The sequence below is a fragment of the Canis lupus genome, chromosome 7 (assembly GCF_003254725.2).
Source record: "Canis lupus dingo isolate Sandy chromosome 7, ASM325472v2, whole genome shotgun sequence".
Lineage (NCBI taxonomy): Eukaryota > Metazoa > Chordata > Mammalia > Carnivora > Canidae > Canis > Canis lupus.
Window position 1 is genome coordinate 79,284,196 of NC_064249.1, and position 12,495 is coordinate 79,296,690.

Here is a 12,495-nt window from a genome sequence, read left to right on the forward strand (position 1 = left end):
ATAGATAAGTCTTAAACCCAAGATTGAGTTTTAACAAATGGTTTTCTTTGACGTTCCTAGCATCGGTCCCCATTGGTCATTAGTGACTGTATAGTGCTAAATCCAGTGGGCATTTTCTTTAAAGATTTATTATTTATTTATTTATTTATTTATTTATTTATTTATGAGAGAGAGAGAGAGAGAGAGAGGCAGAGACACAGGCAGAGGGAGAAGCAGGCTCCATGCCAGGAACCCAACGTGGGACTCGATCCCGGGACTCCAGGATTGCGCCCTGGGCCAAAGGCAGGCGCTAAACCGCTGAGCCACCCAGGGATCCCGCATTTTCTATCTTACTGGCCTTCTCGATTATGTTTGACACTGGTTAACTATTCTTGGCTGAGACAGTCTCTTCTTGGTTTCCTCTTTTTCTTTTCATTGTGTTTCTGTTTATTGTTTTTGTCACTCTTCAAAATTCTGTAAAGGTTCATTTTCCTCAATCTAGATTTTTATTTTTTATTTAAAGATTTTATTTACTTATTTGACAGAGAGAGAGAGAGAGGCAGGCAGAGAGAGAAGCAGGCTCCATGCAGGGAGCCTGACGTGGGACTCGATCCTGGGTCTCTGGGATCACGCCCCAGGCCAAAGGCAGGTGCTAAACCGCTGAGCCACCTGGGCTGCCCCTCAATCTAGATTTAAAGTGATTGTGTGACACCATCCATTAAATGTTGGCATTTCTCAAGGTCACTCCTGGACTCCTTGTCTTCTCTCTGCTCCTTACCTCGGTCATCTCAGCCACTCCTGCCTATACACAGATGGCTCCCAAACATGCATGTCCAGGCTAGACCTGTCCTTGGGCCACTGAGACCTTTTTGTTCACATACCTGATCACATCTTTCAAGTTTCTCAGAGTTACTGCAAACTTCAATGCGTTTATTTATTTATTTTTATTTATTTATGATAGTCATACACAGAGAGAGAGAGAGGCAGAGACACAGGCAGAGGGAGAAGCAGGCTCCATGCACCGGGAGCCTGACGTGGGATTCGATCCCAGGTCTCCAGGATCGCGCCCTGGGCCAAAGGCAGGCGCCAAACCACTGTGCTACCCAGGGATTCCCCCTTCAATGTGTTTAGAATGCAAATCTCACCCTGGGACGCCTGGGTAGCTCAGTGGTTGAGTGTCTCCCTTTGTCTCAGGTTGTGACTCTGGGGTCCTGGGATTGAGTCCCACATCAGGCTCCCTCCAGGGAGCCTGCTTCCCTCTGCCTGTGTCTCTGCCTCTCTCTGTGTGTCTCTCATGAATAATTTTTTTTTTTTTTAAATCTTAAAAGAAAGAAAAAGAAGTCTCGCCCTTTTCTTGCCCTTCCTGATCCTCTCTGCTGTTCCCTGTCTCAGTGAATGACATCACCTTTTATGTAAGCCAGAAGCCTACAAGCCAGTTCTTTCCCAGGTCTTGTGAATAACTTTGTCATATCTGCCCACTTTTCTCCTTCACCTCATTGCCTTAGTTCCCTCCTCTACTCCAGTAACTTTCGTGAGGTCTGTTCCACTTCTTAGCTCATCAGTCTGCAGCCAGACAGATCCTTCCAAAATGCAGTTCTTTTAAAGATTTTATTTATTTATTCATGAGAGACACACAGAGGCAGAGACACAGGCAGAAGGAGAAGCAGGCTCCATGCCGGGAGGCCAATTAGGGGCTCAATCCCAGGACCCTGGGATCATGACCTGAACCAAAGGCAGATGCTCAACCACTGAACCCCCCCCCCCCCCCCCCCCCCCCCGTGCCTCCCTATTTGTAGTTCTATGGAAAAAGAAGGCGCCCCTCAAAATGCAAATCTTATCCTGAAACTGCTCAATACCCTTCTGGTGCTTTCTCATTGTCCTTAGGATAAACACCAATTTTGCTGTAATCAGGCCCCTTTTACTCCCCCCTCCTCCACATCTACACAGATCTTTAGTCTGTGTCATTCCTTCTGCTTGTATTCTCTTCCTGCTTATCTTTATTCATCCTCTAAATCTTGGCTGAATCATTACTTTCATAGGGAAAACTTTCCTGACCTATCTGATCAGTTGAAGTTTCCCTATTTTTAGCACCTATTACCTATTTCCATCAGCACCTATTACCTATTTCCATTAGCTTGATTAGTTTGTCCACATAAAAAAATGAAGAGTTCCTTAATCTGATATCAAATCAATATTCATATTGTGCCTGATTTAAAAGTACCTGTTTATTTTGGTCATTTCAAATCCAGGTCCAGACAAGGTCTTCACACCACATTAAATAGTCATGTCACTTAGGATTATTTCAACCTAGAGCAGGATCAGGATTTTTAAAATAAAGTTTTATTAGAACACAGCAATGACTGTTTATTTGCATCTTGTCTATAGCTGCTTTTTTGCACTAATTACAGAGTTTAGTAGTTGTAAGAAAGACAGCATGGCCCACAAACCTAAAATGTTCACATCTGGCTCTTTAGAAAAGGCTACTAATCCCTGATCTAGAGGTGTATCTCCACTGTCCTTTTTCTTCTTCTTTTTTTTTTTTAACTCGAAACTTTGATTAGTTGATCAACAGCTGTTTTACAGAATATCACACATATCCCAGTTTATCTCTTTGCTTTTTCTTGTGTCCTTTAATTTGTTTTGGCTAACATTGATTTCTTCTGCAAACTGAAAGTTAACTCTGAGGAATAGATCATTGAGATTCAACTTCTTTGGCAAAAGTTCTTCATATAAGCGTTCCTGTATATTTCATATTGCAGAGTATTAGGAAACACATAATGTCTAATTATCCCAGAGATACTAAGATTAATCAGTAGGTTTAGTTGGTGATAGCCTAATCCTTTCCTTCTAAATTATATCATTGTTTTTTCATGTGTTGGTTTCATCCATTGATGATCTTTTACTGAATTAGTTGTTTCATTACAGGCTGCCAGAAGGAAAATTTATTTTTTTAAGATTTGATTTGTAAGTAATCTCTACACCCAGCATGAGGCTTGAACTCACGACCCTGAGATTGGGAGCATCATGCTCTTCTGACTGAGCCAGCCAGGCACCCCAGGAAATTTTTAAATATAATATCACATGCATATTTTTAGGTAGAATTCTTTGTTTCCAAGTAGGTTTGCTTGCAAAGACGGGATTTTTTTTTTTTTAATTAAGGTTTTGTTTTTTGTTTTGTTTTGTTTTGTTTTTTTAATTTATTTATGATAGTCACAGAGAGAGAGAGAGAGAGAGAGAGGCGCAGAGACACAGGCAGAGGGAGAAGCAGGCTCCATGCACCGGGAGCCCGATGTGGGATTCGATCCCGGGTCTCCAGGATCGCACCCTGGGCCAAAGGCAGGCGCCAAACCGCTGCGCCACCCAGGGATCCCCAAAGACGGGATTAATGGTTATTTCTTTTCCTTTAATATTTAATTTTCAGAAAGAGAAATTGATCTTGTTACCTTCAGTAGTAAACAAAACATTTTGTTTTTTGGTTTTTCAATTTTATTATGAACTCATTTTTTATATATGTACTATGTGTTTCAATCACTTGTAGATTAATCTTTTTGGTTTCTGAGCGTGCCATCTTTGGGCGATAGGAGACTCTTATGTTGTCTTTTGATAGGACGCTCTTCTTTGATAATTACTCTATTTCCCTGTTCCAAGGCCAATAGAATGTCTCAGGCTCATTTTGCACGCTTCCTGTCTCAGACCTAGAAACCATCATTCTTTCAAGGAGATCTGGCTTGTAGTGGGAATGATATTTAGAGACCACAATCTGGTGGTGGGTAATAGGGGTGCTATATGTACAAATAATTGTCTCAAAATAATAGTAATATTACTACTAAGTCTTAGTGAATGAAGTTTAGGATTTTTTAAAAATTAAAAAAAAATGTTTAAGATTTTATTTATTCATGAGTGACACAGAGAGAAAGACAGAGACACAGGCAGAGGGAGAAGCAGGCTCCCGGTAGGGACTTGATCCCAGGATTCTGGGGTCATGCCCAGAGCTGAAGTTAGACACTCAACCACCAAGCCACCCAGGTGCCCCTAGGATTTTTTTTATTCCTCTCTCCTTAGAATATATGCCACTAAACATATATAATCAATTCTATATTTTAAAATAATTTATTATAATTTTTAAATCTTTATGTAGTTTTATCACTCAATGTACAGTTAAATCAATTGTTTCAGTTTTCAATTTGAGGAAATTTTTTCCTTTTAAGTTTTTTTTTTTTTTTTAAGATTTTATTTGAGAAAGAGAGAGTGAGCTGTGGGGAGGAGGAACAAAGGGAGAAGGAGAAGCAGAGTCACCACTGAGCAGGGTGCCCATCGTGGGACTGATCCCAGGATCCTGAGATCATGACCTGAACCAAGGGCAGAGGCTTAATTGACTGAGCCTCCCAGGGACCCCCCCTTTTGATTTAACGTTTGAACATATATAATTTAAAGCTGTACTAATGGAATGTAAATTACTCATCACTGCCCAAAATACATCTAGAATAATATGTTCACTTATGTTGCCATATTTTAAGAATAATCAGTGGTAAACCAAGGGTGGGATGATACCAGTTTTTCTGCTAATGCATTGTCTTGTCTGTAAAGAATTTTTAAACTATAATAAACCAAGTTGGTCTGCTTCTTTATCATCACCATGTACCAGCAGTTCCAAATACTGTCAGTGAGACATTGCTTATTACATTGCTGAAAAGTTAATCAATGTGAATATCCAAAGGAGAGTAATAAGAGCGATGAAGAACCTAGAAATCATAGCCCATGGAAGAAAAGATGTGTAATGTCAATCAGAAAAGAGAAAATTAAGAGGTTTACTGTTTCTTCATGTATTTAAAGGCTGTCATGTAGACAGCCTTGTTTCTAATTCCAAATGTCATACGTGGGTAGAAATTTAACTTAACATGCCTGTGGGGATTTCAAGTCTGTGGAGGATCATGGCACACTATTTAATATTTTGTTTTCTTGTCCAGAAATAGACTGTTGTCTCTTCATTTAATCAAGGCTTCTTTTATCCCCAGTGGTAAGTTTTTGTAATTTTCTTCATGTAGGTTCTAAAGATGTATTATTAATTTAATTTAATTTCTTGGTATTTTATGTCTACTAACGAATTTATCAACAATTTTTTTCTAAAAAATATTTTTAAATAGACATTGGAAAAGGATACATGTAATAATCTAGATAGTGCATAAAGTTTAATCTCCTGGTGATCTCAATTTTTTTTGAAAGTTTGTTAAGCATATAAATAATTAATAAATTAATAAAAAGTTGCTATGAAAATATAATCTTATTGTCATAGGTACTGTAAAATACATTATTAGAAAGCCTGACTCAGAGATCTTTTTTTTTTTTTTTTTTTAAAGATCAGAGATCTTTTTAAAGCATCACACTTTCGCTTGTGGTTTTGGGGATCTTTTTCAGATTTAAGTGTTGTTCTAGGAGAGAACATTTTCATACTTTGGTGAAGCATAACCATGTCAAATAACATTTCAGTACTATACATTGCATAATCTTGGACATTTTCATATAAGAAGGCACTGCAGAGATTTCATTTTTTATGAAAATGCAACTCTTAAGTAACAGTGACTATTTTTTATGGGATAGCTCCAGACCACATTTGCTTACTTCCCACGCTCTAGTTTTTCTGATGTCCTAAGCTTTAAGTATAGAGGTCAGAATGACATTTTAGTGCTCTAGATTTGAATGTCATAATCTAAAAAATGGATATTATTCAATATATCAAAAAGACTAGTTCTGTTTTCTTTCTTATATTAAAAAGTAAATGACTTTTTATGTTTTAATACTGTATTCATTTTTAAAACTCTTTTATCTTTGGGGCACGTGGGTGCCTTAGTCAGCTAAGCATGCCTTCAGCTCAGGTCATGATTCCAGAATCCCAGAATCTCCCTACCCAGTGGAGAGCCTGCTTCTCCCTTTCCTTCTGCTCTTGCCCCAGGTCGTGCTTTCTCACTCACTCTCTCAAATAAATAAAATCTTAAAAAAAAAAAAAAAAAAAAGCCACCTTTTATCTTGAAATTGCAGATTTCAGAAAAACTAGTTTCCTCATTCACCTTTGATTTAGAGTCCTGAAATGGTAAAATTTTATCCCATTTGTATTGTCTCTCTTTTTTTTTTAAACATTTGAGAATTTATAGACATGATATACCTTTACTTTTATCACCAAATACTTCAGTGTCTGTTTCTTAAAAACATTTATCAAAACCAGGAAATTAATATTGTCTAATCTATAGACACTCAAATTTTGTTATTTACGTCACCAATTTCCTTTCTAGAGAAAAAAAAGATGCCTTATAACCCTCCCTCATCTGGGATCTAATCCCAGAATCACATTATATTTAGTTGCCCTCTTTTATTTCTTTAAGTGTGGAACAGCTCCCCTTGCCTTTCTTTGTCTTTCAAAATTTGAAGAATATGGAAACTTTTTTTTTTTTTTTTTTGGAAAATGCTCTTCAATTTAGATTCTTATGATTCCTCAGGATTAGATTTAAGCTCTTTTGTGATCCTATCAGGAGATATATGATGTCTCTTTACTGATAATATTAACTGTGATTGCTTGCTTAAAAATGTGAATCACCATCACCTTAACACAGTCCTTTCCAGGACTCAATAAAAATATCTAGTTATAAACCCACTTAAGAAAATTTCTTTAACTCTATTTTAGACATTATGAGGTTCTTGAGACTTTTGTTTGGGAGAAATGGGAGGTACAGACTTGCGGAGCTTCTAGAGAAGGCGGGTCCTGAGCTTGGATGTTGGTTTATCGAGTTACGAACCTCAGGCCCTGAGTATGACTCAATTGTTGGTGGATTCCACTGAGAGGAATTCTTCCGTGACTGATAGGATGGTCAGTGTGCCACTTACTGTCTTTATTCTGCAGTTTTATTATTTGTTAAATAAGGATTGTGATGCTTTTTAATTATCACAGTGGTTATATGGGGACAGAAAAATAAAGAGGTCAGAAATGTGAGAGTGTTTCTTTTTTCTGATTCCTCCTTCATATATTGATGAAAAACAGATCAAAAAGCTGTTGCCTGGTGTTTCTGTATGGCCTGGTGGCTGACACACAGATCTCTAGTGCATTTTTCTAGATCTGCCCTTGACCTATTTCTATTCAGTACTTCTATTAATAACTTTTTAGAAGAAATCATGAATGGTATTCCCAGTTTTATAGATGACAAAGTCAGAATCTATATTCAAAATGAGCTTCACATTTTAAAATGAAGTCAAGCTCTGCAAGATGACATTTCCTTACTTCAATTCCAAAAGATGAGTTGCAAAATAAAGGATTGATAAGATTGTTCTGTAATGCATTGCACTTGGTCACCAGTTTAACATGAGCAATTGATAAAAACTTAATGTGATCCTGTGTTTATCAAAAAGAATTATACTATTCAATTCATGGAAGATAATAGTAATATTACCACTGTGTTTTAAGAGTATTTAAAAATGAGAGTGTATCTAGAAAAAGATAACCAGGATGTTGATCTTTTTGTCAGAGCAAGATTTTAATCAGATACCATATAACTAAGAATGATTAGAAGAGATTCTTTTGTTGGGTATAGCTATGAAATGCTGAAATAAATGCAACATCCTATTTTTCAATCCATTTTCATATCTGTGCCTTTCTTTTGAATCATTTATGTTTTTAAGATAATTTCATAATAAAAATCTTGTTCAGCAACCAATAAACACTATCCATTGGATGCTCATAGTTAATAATGACAGCTTCATGTAATTAAAAGCCAGTTTTCTGTGCCTTGATTTATATTTAAGGAATACAGATTAATTGAGCGGAAGTTAAAGTAACAGTGTCAAAGTCTAGGGTTAGTTTTGAGTTCATTTTTTTCAATTATTAAAATTGCTATGAAAATATTAAGATAGGCTTCATGATAGAATTGTGATTAAAAAGCTAGCTGTATTTTTTTGTTTGTTCATTTCTTGGGTTTTTGTTGTTGGTTTTTTTTTGTTTTGTTTTGTTTTGTAAGTTAAAAGTGGTGGAACCAAAGAGTTTTTCTCATAATGAGGTTATATCTCTCATATGTCTGCTAATCACCAGGGCTATTTCCATTCAGTCTCTATTAAATAATATAATAATATTTCAAGATTATTAAGAGGAAGGAACTTTTCTAAATTGAACAGGAGCTCCTTTTCTAAGAATGTGTTAACTGTATCAGTCACACAATTTGAAAGTTTAAGATTTATATTTGCTTAGCATATACGGAAGTCATCTTAAAGGTATATCGTCACATGACCTTCCTGAAACACCTTGTGACAGCATTCTTAGATTTTCTCCTGACTTCTCTAGCTACGAGTGAGTATTCTCTACCAGCACCCCTCCCTGTGACTTGTGAATCCTGGAATTTCTTGGTCCAGGCCCTGTCTTTTCCCTCTGACATTAGGTAATCTCATATATGTTCTTGGAGCTTTGACCTCCATCTGTGTGTCTGTCTATATCCATCTCTGTCTCTGAGTTAATCCACACCTCTCTTGGCATCAAGCTTGTATGGGTACCAGCATTTGCTGACATCTCACAGCTGCAGTATCTGAAACTGAGCATGTCCAAAACTAAACTCATGATCTTCTCCATAAAACCTAGCCCTCCTCTGGTTTCTCCTATCTCAGAAAGTGTACTTTCATACAATTCCTAATACTAGAAATCAGGGAAGGATTCTTGGTATCTTTCTCCACTGACACCAACTCCATTCCAGTCAATTAGCAAGTCCCATTGTTTTGTTTTGTTTTGTTTTTAAGTATTTTATTTATTTATTTGAGATACACAGAAAGAGAGAACACGAGTGGGGGGAGAGGGGCAGAGGGAGAGGAAGCAGGAGAAGCAGACTTCCTCTGAGCCAGAAAGCCAGACATGGGGATTGATCCCAGGACCCTAGGATCATGACCTGAGCTGAAGGCAGACACTTAACCGACTGAGCCACTCAGGTGCCCCAGTCCCATTGGTTTTACCTCTAAAATAGTTTTGTATCAGCTGTCTCCTGCTCTAAGCCATCATCAGCAATACTTGCATGATCTATTGCAGTGGCTGCTTACTGGTCTTTGCTTTTCCACCCTTGGTGCTTCTGGTTGTATCTTTCAACTTTTGCCCCTCTCCAATTTTATCTTCATATTGCAGAAATGCATCTTTAAAAAAGTAAACCATATCTAGTTGCTCCACACTCAGACCCATCTTAGTTTTTCATAATGGGATAAAGCTTATAACTTGCAAGGCACTGCATGAGCCTACGTGACCTTTTACCATTTTTCCAATATACAGCAGCCATACTGAACTTCTTTTGGATCCTGGAACTTGTGTAAATCTCTGCTTTAGCATATTCCCTCCAAAATAATTGCTCCTTTCAATTTTAAAAAATTATTCAGTCATTAATTTATGTCTGATATGTGAAAATGGTGGAAAGCTCATACTATACAAAAGGCACAGTGAAAAAGTGATTGTGTTGTGTCTTCTATTTCTATTTTCCATTTTTATGTGGTCAAATTTGTGACTCGTTTTTTGTAAAGATTTTATTTATTCATGAGAGACACAGGTTAGGGGGGCAAAGACACAGGCAGAGAGAGAAGCAGGCTCCCTGCGAGGAGCCCGATGCAGGACTCGATCCTGGGACCCTAGGATCACGCCCTGAGCTGAAGGCATGCGCCAAACCTCTGAACCACCCAGGCAACCATTTTTTAATGGCTCTCAGGTATATGGTTTATTTTTTAACTTTTGTAGTTTTATTTTTACCTTCCAATCTTTGATCAACCTGGCATTTCTTTTGATTTAAGAGGTGAACAGTCAGCTGTGTTTTTTCCTAGTTATCTGCTAAGTTATCCCAATATCATTTATTGATTAATTCATCTGATCTTCTGTTTTATTTTATTTTATTTTTTTGATCTTCTGTTTTAAATGCCACCTTTATCTTTCTCTTCTTTCACTCTCTTCTTGTGTTCTTGTACTTGTGTGCCATACTGTTTCTGGTAATGTCACTCTACAGTATTTTTTAATATTTTTTAATGGTGGTAGAGCTAGTCGCATCTTATAACTATAGTTTTTCAGAGTTTTCTGGCTTTTCTTAAATGTTTAACTTTCTATATGGACTTCAGAATTAACATGTCTAGTTTCTTTTTTTTTTAACATCCTTTGATATTTTTGAGAATATGAATTTTTAGACTAGCACCTAAATATTTAGTGACTTTATAATCCTCGAGTTTCCCATATGAAATTATTTGTTTTTCTATTTTATCAATTCTTTTAAATCTTTTGTTACTATTTTAAAGATTTTTTTCATGGATATTTGTATGTTACTCTTAGATATTTCATCACATTTTGCTGTCATTGGAATAGAATCATTTTCTATATTTTTAAAAACTGATTGTTTTTTCAGGGCACACGGGTGGCTCAGTTGGTTAAGTGTCCAACTCTTGGTTTCAGATCAGGTCACGATCTCAAGGTCATGAGATCGAGCCTTGAGTCAGGCTACATGCTGGGCATGGAGCCTGCTTAGGATTCTCTTGCCCTCCCTCTCCCTCAGACTTTGTACTGTCTTTCTCTTAAATTTAAAAAAAAAAAATTGTTTTTCAAAACAAACAAAAAGCAGAAACCAAAAGAGAACAAACTGATGGTTGCCAGAGGCGGGGGGAAGTGAGGGAGTGAAAATACAGGCTTTCAGTTATATAATGAATAAGTCACGGGGATGAAAGATATAACATAGGAAATATAGTCAGTGGTCTTGTAATAGTGTTGTATGGTGACATGCTACTACACTGTGAGCACAGCATAAGGCATACACTTGTGTTATACACCTGAAACTAGTGTAACATTGTGTATCACTGCACTTCAATTAAAAAGAAACCTGATTGTTTTTTTTGAACAGAGAAAGGCTGTTAATTTATAACCCACTCTCCTTACAATATTCACATATTGTTTGTAATAGATTTTTAGTTTATTCACAACTCCTCTCCCTCAGTCCATACTCTATGTAGCTAACTTCCATTCCTTCTTAAGATGTCAGCTTAAAATTCACTTTGCAGGAGCCCTTTCTGAACTTCCAAATCTCAGAGCAAGAGCTCCATTTTACTACTCTTAGGGCACCCTATACCTGTCCTTGCATAGTGCACTCATTACAGTTAGAAATTATACTGTTTCAGGGGGATCTTGTTATTGCCTAATAAGTGCCTTTCCTTCTATCCTGTAAGCTCCTCAGGAGAGAGTTATGTGCATTTTCTTCCTCACTCTGTCTTCAGAGTCCTGAACAGTTCCACTGTGCCACCTATAGTAGATACTGCTTGGTGATGAGTAGATGGGCTGCTTGATAGGTCGAATAGGTGATTGGATTGCCCAAGTTTTGGAAATTTGCCTGTTTCTGATCTTTTAATCTATTAGTTTTATTAGTTTATTCCCAAAATAAAACTTGGGACTTGGTATATTTTTGGCATGGATATCTAGGTAAGGTTCTCAAAGACTCTAGTAGTTTATGCATATCTGTTGATGGTGATGTGCTTACGGTTTTATTGATTCACCTTGTCAGATTGATTTGGCATTTCCCTCTTTCAAACTTGTTATTTTCAAGTGGTCTGAAAAGTGGCACAATGGAAATACTCTGGCGATAATAATTTAAGTATCACTTCAAAAATTTGGAATAATTTGACGTTTTTCTCTGTTGCAATTTGTGGGATTGAGGTTTGGAGAGATCAAATCCCCACTGTCCCAAAACTTCCAGTGGCTGCGCTGGATCCAGATTTTGAAGTTTTCTAACTCCTAATTCTGTGTTCCTCTACCGTGGTATATTCCATACTGCTGTACTATTATTGTCTTTCTTCCAGGAATGTATTTGTAGTATTGTAGAGAGAAAAATCTCTCACACTGCTTTGCTCTGCCAAGGCAGATTTCACATGGTTAACTAATGACACCATCATATTTTGAAACTTTTCCCCTGTCAATATATCTTCCCCGCTTTGAAATAGCCTTTTTAAGAGCAGTTCTAAGTTCATAGCAAAATGGAGCAGAAAGTACAGAGATTTGCCATATGTACCCTGTCTCCCCACACGCAGCATCCCCTGCTATGGTTCTACACAAGAAGTGAGAAATTTATTGTAGTTGATGAACCTACCTTGACATATCGTTATCACTCAGAGACCATAGTTTATATTGGGGTGCACTCTTGGTGGGTTTGACGAATGTATAATGACCTGTATACACCATTATGGTATCATAAGGAATATTGCACTGCCCTAAAAGTCCTCTGTGCCCTGCCTATTCATTCCTCTCTCCCCATTAACCTCTGGCAGTCACTGATATTTTTTTGACCTTCTGCGGGGTTTTGCCTTTTTCTACAATGTCATGAAGTTGGAATCATACAGTATGTAGACTTTTTAGATTGTCTTCTTTCACTGAGTGATACGCATATAAGATTCCTCAGTGTCTTTTCATGGTTTGATAGTTCATTCCTTTTTAGTACTGAATATAATATTCCATCTTCTGGATATGACATCTTGACTGCTTCCAAGTTT

The 12,495-nt window shown here is 37.1% G+C and overlaps 1 protein-coding gene and 1 long non-coding RNA gene across 5 annotated transcripts in view; one reads left to right on the forward strand and one right to left on the reverse strand.

Annotated features, from left to right (window-relative positions):
• The window catches only part of LOC112648132 (uncharacterized), a 39,557-nt gene extending 27,403 nt beyond the window's left edge, over nt 1–12,154 (reverse strand). Inside the window, exons 1-2 of the long non-coding RNA XR_003128788.3 lie at nt 12,096–12,154; nt 2,201–2,286 (exon numbers count right to left, since the gene is read on the reverse strand). This is a non-coding gene — a long non-coding RNA (uncharacterized LOC112648132). The remainder of the gene's footprint in view (nt 1–2,200; nt 2,287–12,095) is intronic.
• Nucleotides 1–12,495, forward strand: part of DYM (dymeclin) — a 340,736-nt gene that overhangs the window by 192,993 nt on the left and 135,248 nt on the right. The window lies entirely within an intron of this gene.